Source organism: Tachyglossus aculeatus, chromosome 1 (assembly GCF_015852505.1).
Source record: "Tachyglossus aculeatus isolate mTacAcu1 chromosome 1, mTacAcu1.pri, whole genome shotgun sequence".
Taxonomy (NCBI): domain Eukaryota; kingdom Metazoa; phylum Chordata; class Mammalia; order Monotremata; family Tachyglossidae; genus Tachyglossus; species Tachyglossus aculeatus.
Genome location: NC_052066.1, coordinates 101638239 through 101648828, shown reverse-complemented (window position 1 = coordinate 101648828; position 10590 = coordinate 101638239). Strand labels below are relative to the sequence as shown.

The window sequence follows — 10590 nt, the reverse complement described above, 5'->3', positions numbered from 1 at the left end:
CAGACAGTAGAAAAAGCTTTATCTTTTTCTAATGGTATTTTTCAAGCTTCTACTATGTGCCAGGCACTGTACTAAGTTGTGGAGTAGAGACGAGACCATCAGGTTGAACACAGTCTTTGTCCCACATGGGGCACCTCGCCCCCTCCTACCTCATCTCCCTTCTCTCCTTCTACAGCCCATCCCGCACCCTCCATTCCTCTGCTGCTAACCTCCTCACTGTGCCTCGTTCTTGCCAGTCCCGCCATCGAACCCTGGCCCACGTCCTATCTCTGATCTGGAATGCTCTCCCTCCACAAAGCCTCCTCCAGGAGGCTTTCCCAGACTGAGCCCTCCTTTTTTCCTCTCCTCCTCCTCCCCTCCCCATCTCCACCTTCCCTCTCTCTACCCTTCCCCCTTCTTCTCCCTACAGCACTTGTGTATATTTGTACATTTTATTACTCTATTTTATTAATGATGTGTATATAGCTATAATTCTATTTATTCTGATGGTATTGAAACCTGTCTTCTTGTTTTGTTTTTTTGTCTGTCTCCCCTTTCTAGACTGTGAGCCTGTTGTTGGTTAGGGACCATCTCTACATGTTGCTGATTTACACTTCCCAAGCTCTTAGTACAGTGCTCTGCACACAGTAAGCACTCAATAAATATGAATGAATGAATGAATGAACCTAACATATTGCTCTTAAACCTTCATTAAATGTATCCGTGGTACAACCCTGATACTGTACTAGGCTCTTGGAAAGTACAGAATAAATAATGACAGTTTCCTAGCCAATAAAGCACTGACTTTCTAATGGAGAAGAACAAGCCCCTTTAAATTATACTCTAAATTTCTCTCTGCCCCCCACCTCTTCTCATTTATTATCCTCCTCAATTCCTAGGGCATTTCCTTCCACTCTGTGCCCCAAACTTGACCTCCTCCTCCCCTGACTCCCAACTCCTGCATTCCAGTATAGGTATCCTGTATGCCAACTTGGACTTCCCAAGCGCTTAGTACAGTGCTCTGCACACAGTAAGCGCTCAATAAATACGATTGATTGATTGATTGATTGATACCGGTTAAGCATTTACTATGTGCCAGGCACTATACTAGGCATCGGGGGAGAGACGAGATAATCGGGGGATAATCGGGGGGGAGGTGATGGAGAGCTTTGAAGCCAAGAGTGAGGTGTTTTTGCTTGATTTGAAGGTTGATAGGCAACCAGTGGAGATTTTTGACGAGGGAAGTGACATGCCCAGATAGTTTCTGTACAAAGATAATCTGGGCAGCAGAGTGAAGTATAGACTGAAGGGGGAGAGACAGGAGGATGGGAGATCAGAAACGAGGCTGATGCAGTAATCCAGTTGGGATAGAATGAGAGAGTGAACCAGCAAGGTAGTGGTTTGGGTGGAGAGGAATGGGAAGATCTTAGCAATGTTGTGGACCAGCAAGTTTTGGTGACAAATCAGATGTGTGGGGTGAATGAGAGAGCGGAGTCGAGGATGACACCAAGTTTGCAGGCTTGTAAGATGGGAAGGATGGTAGTGCCATCAATCAATCAATCAATCAATCGTATTTATTGAGCACTTACTGTGTGCAGAGCACTGTACTAAGCGCTTGGGAAGTACAAATTGGCAACATATGGAGACAGCCCCTACCCAACAGTGGGCTCACAGTCTAGAAGGGGAAGACAGAGAACAAAAACAAACATATTAACAAAATTAAAAAAATAGAATAGACATGTACAAGTAAAATCAATAAATAAATAGAGTAATAAATATGTACAAACATATATACATATATACAGGTGCTGTGGGGAAGGGAAGGAGGTAAGGCAGGGGGGATGGAGGGGGGGAGGGGGAGAGGAACGAGGGGGCTCAGTCTGCGAAGGCCTCCTGGAGGAGGTGAGCTCTCAGTAGGGCCTTGAAGGGAGGAAGAGAGCTAGCTTGACGGATGTTGGGAGGGAGGGCATTCCAGGCCAGGGGGATGATGTGGGCCAGGGGTCGATGGCGGGACAGGCGAGAACGAGGTACGGTGAGGAGATTAGCGGTAGAGGAACAGAGGGTGCGGGCTGGGCTGTAGAAGGAGAGAAGGGAGGTGAGGTAGGAGAGGGCGAGGTGATGGACAGCCTTGAAGCCAAGGGTGAGGAATTTCTGCCTGATGCATAGGTTGATTGGTAGCCACTGGAGATTTTTGAGTAGGGGAGTAACATGTCCAGAGCATTTCTGGACAAAGACAATCTGGACAGCGGCATGAAGTATGGATTGAAGTGGGGAGAGACAAGAGGATGGGAGATCAGAGAGGAGGCTGATACAGTAGTCCAGACGGGATAGGATGAGAGCTTGAACGAGCAGGGTAGCAGTTTGGATGGAGAGGAAAGGGCGGATCTTGGCAATGTTGCGGAGCTGAGACCGGCAGGTTTTGGTGACGGCTTGGATGTGAGGGGCACCGTAGTGCCATCTACGGTTACGGGAAAGTCAGGGAGACGACAGCGTTTGGGAGGGAAGATTTGTTACTCTATTTATTTATTTATTTATTTTACTTGTACATATCTATTCTATTTATTTTATTTTGTTAGTATGTTTGGTTTTGTTCTCTGTCTCCCCCTTTTAGACTGTGAGCCCACTGTTGGGTAGGGACTGTCTCTATATGTTGCCAACTTGTACTTCCCAAGCGCTTAGTACAGTGCTCTGCACACAGTAAGTGCTCAATAAATACGATTGATTGATTGATTGATTGATAAGGAGCTCGGTCTTGGACATGTTGAGTTTTAGATGGCAGGCAGACATCCAGATGGAGATGTCCTGAAGATAGGAGGAGATACGAGCCTGGGGGTAGGGAGAGAGAACAGGGGTGGAGATGTAGATTTGGGTGTCAGTGTAGAGATGATAGTTGAAGCTATGGGAGTGAATGAGTTCACCAAGGGAGTGAATATAGCTGGAGAACAGAAGGGGACCAAGAACTGACCCTTGAGGAACCCCTGCAGTAAGGGGATGGGAGGAGGAGCCCATGAAGGAGACTGAGAATGAATGGCCAGAGAGATAAGAGGAGAACCAGGAGAGGACAGAGTATGTGAAACCAAGATTGGATAGCGTGTTAAGGAGGAGGGGATAGTCCACAGTGTCGAAGGCAGCTGAGAGGTCGAGGAGGATTAGGATAGAGTAGGAGCCATTGGATTTGGCAAAAAGGAAGTCATTAGTGACCTTTGAGAGGGCAGTTTTGGTGGAGTGTAGGGGATAGAAGCCAGATTGGAGGGAGTCTAGGAAAGAGTTGGAGTTGAGGAATTCGAGGCAGCAGGTGTAGACAATTCATTCTAGGAGTTTGGAAAGGAAGGGTAGGAGGGAGATAGGGCGATAACTAGAAGGGTCAGTGGGGTCAAGAGAGGGTTTTTTTAGGATGGGGGAGACGTGAGCATGTTTGAAGGCAGAGGGGAAGGAACCAGTGGAGAGTGAGCAGTTGAGGATGGAAGTTAAGGAAGGGAGGAGGGGAGGGGTGAGAATTTTCATAAAATGAGAGAGAATGGGGTCTGAAGCACAGGTGGATTGGGTGGCACTTGAGAGGAGGGAGGAGATCTCATCTTAAGATACTGCTGGGAAGTATAGGAAAGTAACAGAGAGGGTTGAGAGCGGGGGGATGGAGAAGGGGGAGGGGTGACTTTGGGGAGCTCAGACCTGATGGTGTTAATTTTACTAATTAAGTAGGTGGTCAGATAGTTGCATTTCAGTAGTAGCAGTAGTAGCAGCAGCCGCATTTGTAGAGCTGACACTGGTCCTAGCCACTTGGGAAGTTCAGCATTAATCATGTAGCACATTTCCTGCCCAAAAAGAACTTATGCTCTAAAGGGGTAGGCAGTCTGTTCAGTAGGCTGACCTATCTTAGAGAAAATGATTATATAACAAGAAGAATGGGAAGCAGCATGGTCTAGTGGCTAAAGCATTGGCCTGGGAGCCAAAGGACCTGGGTTCTAATCCTGACTCTGCCACTAGTGTGCTGTGTGACTTTGGGCTTAGTGACTTTTGACTTTTGACTTAGTGTCTTGTGCCTCAGTTACCTCATCTGTAAAATGGGCATTAAGGCTGTGAGCCCTATGTGGGACATGGACTGTATCCAACCTGATTAGCTTGTGTCTACCCCAGTGCTTAATGCAGTGCCTGCAGGGCTTAACAAATACCATTACAAAAAATTGTGTGTGGTGAGGAAGACCCAGAGATTTTAGAGTAGGAAATTGCACAGACCTCAGAATTCTTCCCTGAGGGAAAGCTCTTTTGCATGGGATATCAAATCCTCACCTGATAGCATTAAACCACTGTGAAAGATCAAGAGAATTCCTACCTCAGCTGCAAATTTCCTGGTGGCAATCAAAACCTTGATGCTTGGAACTGAGTGTCTGACAGAAAAATGTGATGAGAAATGTCACAGGTCGTCACTATGATTCTGGGCAGATTTGGGAGGTCTGAGACTAAGGATTGATTGAAAATCTAAAGAGGGAGCCCTCCATAAAAGAAGGCATACCAGGACTTATCACCACAAGACAAGTAGGTAGTCTGGTTTCACTCAGTATTATGCTGTAGACTCCATATCTGGCTAGTTTGCCTGCAACAAATGGAACCTGTGGTTTTGGATGACTGATGTTATCAGGACATAATGGTTCTTTTTGTGTTGTTTCTCAGCTTCTGTATAGTTATTGTGCTGCTGGGCTAAAGCAACAGGAAACAGAGTGGCCTAGTGGAAAGTTCATGGGCTGAGAGTCACAGGACCTGTATTCAAATAATGAAACAGAAACTCCTTACCATAACATTTAAAGCAATCAACTCACTGCAACCTAACTCACCCCATCCTACCTCACCTCACTCATCTTCTACTACAGCCCAGCCCATGCACTCTGCTCTTTTAGCTCCAGCTTATCACCATGCCCCAATCGTATATATCTCATCGCTGACCCCTTTCCCACATCCTCCCCCAATCCTGGAACTCCTTCCCAATTCACATATGTCAAACCACCACTCTCTCCAACTTCAAAATACTATTAAGATAACATATCCCCCACAAGAGGCCTTCCCTGATTAAAACTTCTTTTCCCTAGTTCATTCTCCCTTCTGTGTCATTTATACACCTGGTTCTGTGACCTTTGTTGTTGTTGTTGTCGTCTTATGCTGTCGGGTCGGGTCTGACCCGTAGCGACGCCAAGGACACATCTCTTCCAGAATGCCCTACTTCCATCTGCAGTCGTTCTGGTAGTGGATCCATAGTGTTCTCTTGGTAAAAATACAGAAGTGTTTTACCATTGCCTCCATCCGCACAGTAAACTTGAGTCTCCACCCTCGACTCTCTCCCATGCCACTGCTGCCCAGCACAGGAGAGTTTTTAACTTGTAGCAGATTGCCTTCCACTCGCTAGCCAGTGGCCAAGCTAGGAATGGAATGGTTAGCCTCTGCTTGCCTCTCCCTCCTGTAGTCGAGACTGGTATGGTACTGGAAACTCTCCAGGTGTGACCCTGAGAGGGGTCTGTGACCTTTGGACATTTGATATTTGCCCCACCCCGCAACACCACAGCACATATGTACACATCTTTAAATTATATTTTATAAATTATTTATTCATATTAATGTCTGTCACTCCTTCTGGACTGTAAGGTCATTATGGGCAGAGAGTATGTCCATTAATTCTGTTATGCTGTACTCTCCCAAGTGCTTAGTACAGTTCTCTGCATATAGTAAACACTCAATAAATACCACTGATTGATTGATTGATAATCCCAGCTCCACCATTTGCTTGTTGTGTGACTTTGGCCAAGGCACTTAACGTCTCTTGTCTCAGTTTCCTCATCTGTATGTGGATTACAACCTACTCCCTCCTACTTAGATTGTAAACCTCAAATGAGACAGGGATTATATCCAGCCTGGTGTGCCTGGGAGTCAGAGGACCTGGGTTTTAATCTCAGCTCCACACTTGTTTGCTGTGTGACCTTAGACAAGTTACCTGGTGCCTCCATGCCTCAGTTCCCTCACCTGTAAAATGGGGATTAAGGCTGTGAGCCCCAAGTGGGACATGGACTGTGTCCAACCTGATTAGTTTGTATATACCCCAGTGCTTAGTGCAGGGCTTGGCACATAGTAAGTGCTTAATAAATTCCAATAAAAAGGACATTCCTCAGATGAGGTTTATTTGACTGAGTGGGCAGATCTTGACTCCTTTCCCAAACAGAATATCACACCAATAGCAATCAGTGTCTTAGTTTCCACATCCCTTCCATATTTTCCATTTGCTTATTCTGTACAAAGCTGTGAGAGGTGTTGAGATGATTCTCCTTATCATTTATCCTTTCCCTAGTTCAGTCCCAAATGAACTCCCCACATTTAAATTGCAGGCCTTATGCCCTGTTGCATCCACACCTCATATTTTCTAATGAACCATAACAAAATGCCATCGACCCAGTTGCATGACATTTTCCTAATTTGGTGGTGTGCCTGAGCAATTTAAATGGAAATCATTCGCTCAGAACTCCGCTCCATATGTAGTTCATTTGGATATGAAACCTCCATCACGCAGTTTCTTCCTCAGTGAAACATTATCTTTGATCATCTTTGATCATTTGATCATTTTCAGGAGCTGTAAACTGGATGTAATAGTTTCATTCTCATTTCCATTTCTGCATGCATCCAGTCTTAAGTAAAATGAGTACATTGGCTGCCCGAGCCCAAATGGAAAGCCTAGGCTTAGCTTTTTATTCCCATGGGGTTATGTTCAATTAACTGACACCAATCAAAAAAAGGACAACAGAAGAATTATTCTCTGTTAACGGGGAAATGAGAAAAAGTGAATTTCTGACATGGTTGTTGGGATGGCAAACCATGCACTACAAATATCTACAGTGGGAAACTGAAACAAATTCACATAAGGTTAGAAGACTCCCCATTATCGTCAAACCAGAGGTGTGTCCAGATCAGTATTTTGCCTCCAGTTACAGCAACAGGATGTTCGGGGGAACCTAGTTTTAGTTGTTGTTGTCTGGTTGTAAGCTCAGTTTTCTTATAATGCTGTGGTTATAATCTTGATGAACTCCATGTTAAGACAAACATTGCTAGAAGATTATTCCCTTTTTTTCTAACAGCACTAATTCATTCGATCCTATTTATTGAGTGCTTACTGTGTGCAGAGCACTATACCAAGCACTTGGGAAAGCCAATTGTCAGCTGTGTGACTTTGGGCAAGTCACTTAACTTATCTGTGCCTCAGTTACCTCACCCGTAAAATGGGGATTAAGACTGTGAGCCCCCCGTGCGACAACCTGATCACCTTGTAACCTCCCCAGCACTTAGAACAGTGCTTTGCACATTGTAAGCACTTAATAAATGCCATTATCATTATTATTATTACAATATAACAATAAGCAGATACATTCCCTACCCACATTGAGAGCATTCTATCCAAAACCACTTAGTGAAAACAAGTATTTTGGAGGAACTGAGAATACTATGCTCTTCCTAAGAGGCAGTGTCCAAGACTGCACTGATTGCACTAGGTGTGAATGTCCCGTAATTTTTTTAATGGCAACAATCTGCCTTTCTTTCCTATCTCCTTACCCTCCATTTTGTTAGCCTTTATGACCAGAGCAGTACAAATAGCCAATCATTTGAAGGAACCATTGGCAATAAATCTAAATTCTCTTTCCTGAGTTGAAACTCATTGCCTAGAAACAACCTTCTGTAAATTGCAATTTTGATTTTTTTATGTAGCTGAATTATTTTACACTGGCTATAACAGCAGCAGCCATAACACTTATCAAGTGATCCCAAGAGCCTAACGTTAAGTTTTGGGGTTTTAAAAAATGATATTTATTAAGCACTTCCTATGCACAAAGTGGTAGACACATAATTATCAGATTGAACACAGTATCTTTCCTATTAGAGTCTCACAGTCCATTTTATCTTCATTTTACAGATGAAGAAAGTGGGACTCAGAGAGGTGATGTGACTTGCCCAAGGTCATGCAGCAGAGCAACAATAGAGCTGGAATTAGAACCCAAGTCACCTGAGACCAATCTTGTGCCTCTGAGATTCAGCGTTACTGCCTTCACTTTATGTAAGTAGTCTTGAAGTAGCTCCTACTTAAAGAAAGTTAACATTCTACTGAACAGTGAAATTGATAAACAATGATATTTTGAAATGTAATAGATTGAATAGATTTACAAGTTCCTCAAAGGCAGGAACTACATCTTTGCTTCTGTTATTTCCACCCAAGCCCCTAGTTTATATCTCTATTGATGATTAGGATGTCTAAGGTTAGAAAAATACAAAAGCTACAACAGATAAAAATAACAAATACTTGTTAGTGCATGGTCCTTGGTGATGTGAGGGCCAGCTGAGAGGAGTGAGTTTTTTTTTTTGTTGTCTGGTATTTAAGCATTTATTACGTGCCAGACACTGTGCTAAACACAAGCTAATCAGGTTGGACACGGTCCATGTCTACATGATCTCAATTGTCTTTTTACAAATGAGGAAACTGAGGCACAGAGAATTGAAGTGACTTGCCCAAGGTCACAAAGCAAACAGTGGAAGAGTAAGGATTAGAACCCAGGTCCATGCTTTATCAACTTTATCAACTGCTTCTCCTATGGCTTATAGTTTATGGTGGAAAATGGACATGAGTTAATGTGGGTATTCTGCAAGGAGATCAATCAATCGATCACTCACTCAATCAATCAATGGTATTTGTTGGTATTTTGTGTACTGAGCATGAAGCACATGAGAAGCAGCATGACTTAGTAGAGAAAGCCCAAGTTTGGGAGTCAGAGGCCATGGGTTCTAATCCTGCTCCACCTGCTTCAATACTGCTGTGTGACCTTGGGCAAGCCACCTAACTTCTCTGTGCCTCAGTTACCTCATCTGTAAAATGGGGATTAAGACTGTGAGCTCCCGTGGGACAACCTGATTACCTTGAAACTACCCAGCACTTAGAACAGTGTTTGGAACATAGTAAATGCGTGACAAATACCATAATTATTATTATTGTTATTATGGGAGAGTAAAATGCAATAGCTTGGGTAAACATGTTCCCTGCCCACAGGGAACTTATGGTGTATTCTCAACTGGGTAAGAGAGAACTGCATCCTTGATGTGCAGGATGTGTGAGAGTGAGTCTTGTCTCATGCCTTCGAGTCATTTCCGACCCATAGCGACCCCACGGACACATCTCTCCAAGAACGCCCTGCTCTCCATCTGCAATTGTTCTGGTAGTGGATCCATGGAGTTTCCTTGTTAAAAATATGAAAGTGGTTTACCATTGCTGCCTTCTGCACAGTCAACTTGCGTCTCCACCCTCGACACTCTCCCATGCCACTGCTGCCCAGCACAGGTGAGTTTTGACTTGTAGCAGATTGCCTTCCACTCGCTAGCCACTGCCCAAGCTAGGAATGGAATGGACAGGCCTCTGCTTGACTCTCCCTCCCATAGCCGAGACGGGTAGAGTACTGGAAACTCTCCAGGTGCGACTCTCAGAGGGGAGTGAGAGTAAGTAGTGGGGAACAAGCTGTTAGGGTGCTTTTAATGGCTTTATCTCTTGATGCTGAATCCTCTGGGTTCCTTTTGTTGGACTGACAGCCCAGTGAACTTTGGAAGGGACTTTTGCTCCCCCAAAAATGCATCCCTTGAGCTCCCAGTGCAGTTTAGGGCCCCTTGGAAATCCTAAGGAAACCAAAACCAATCCGGGGTGTCTCTACTGGGTCAACGGCTCACTGGGTGACGGGCAGCTGGGTCATTCTACAGTATAAGGAACTCTATGGGCCAGAATGAGTTCTAGTAGCCACTTCCCCCTAAGAAACCTTACTGACCCAATGGGTCTTGATAGGAAGAAGGATACCTGGGGTCTGCCTGGATGCCCAGGGTTCTCTGAGCCACCAGTAACAGCCATGCTGAGAGGGAGATACCTGACAGTGCAGATTTTTCAATAGTATTTGTTAGGTGCTTACTATGTGCCAGGCACTGTACTAAATGCTGGGGTAGATACAAGCTAAGCAGGTTGGACACAGTCTATGCCCCATATGAGGCTCACAGAGTTAATCCCCATTTTACAGACGAGGTCACTGGGAAACAGAGAAGTTAAGTAACTTGCCCAAGATAAGTGGTGGAGCTGGGATTAGGACTGAGTCCTTCTGACTCCCAGTCCCATGCTCCACCCACTAGGCAACACTGCATATCCCTGAGAGGTCCCTTTGGGGGTCAGACAGGGTCTCCAATGTGTATTGATGTTTGTTGAGGAAAGTTTCAGGAAGATGATCTGGGCAGCAACATGGAGTATGGACTAAAGAGGAAGAGGCTGGTGACTAGAAGACAGGTGAGGAGATTGATATAATAGTTTGAATCCATTGAGACATCATTGGCAACTAATTAAAACAATTGCTCCCTCTCTTCTTCCCTCCCTGATACCATCTTCAACTACTCATTCTCTAGTACTCATTCCCAACTGCTTCAAACATGTCCATGTATTCCTTATTCTTTAAAAAAAACCCTCCATCAACCTACTTATCCCTCCAGTTATCACCCGATCATCCTCCTACCTATCCGTCCCAAACTCCTGTCTACACCCTCTGAGATGTCTACACCCTCTGCTTCCAC

General features: G+C 44.7%; 2 non-coding genes across 2 annotated transcripts; both read right to left on the bottom strand.

The window, feature by feature from the left end:
- Positions 1-5344: 5344 nt before the first annotated feature.
- LOC119938657 lies at positions 5345-5481 on the bottom strand. The gene has a single exon (XR_005454485.1). It is a non-coding gene; the product is annotated as a small nucleolar RNA SNORA7 (small nucleolar RNA).
- A 3860-nt stretch (positions 5482-9341) lies between these two features.
- Positions 9342-9479, bottom strand: LOC119936809. The gene has a single exon (XR_005453851.1). It is a non-coding gene; the product is annotated as a small nucleolar RNA SNORA7 (small nucleolar RNA).
- Between the last annotated feature and the right edge of the window lie 1111 nt (positions 9480-10590).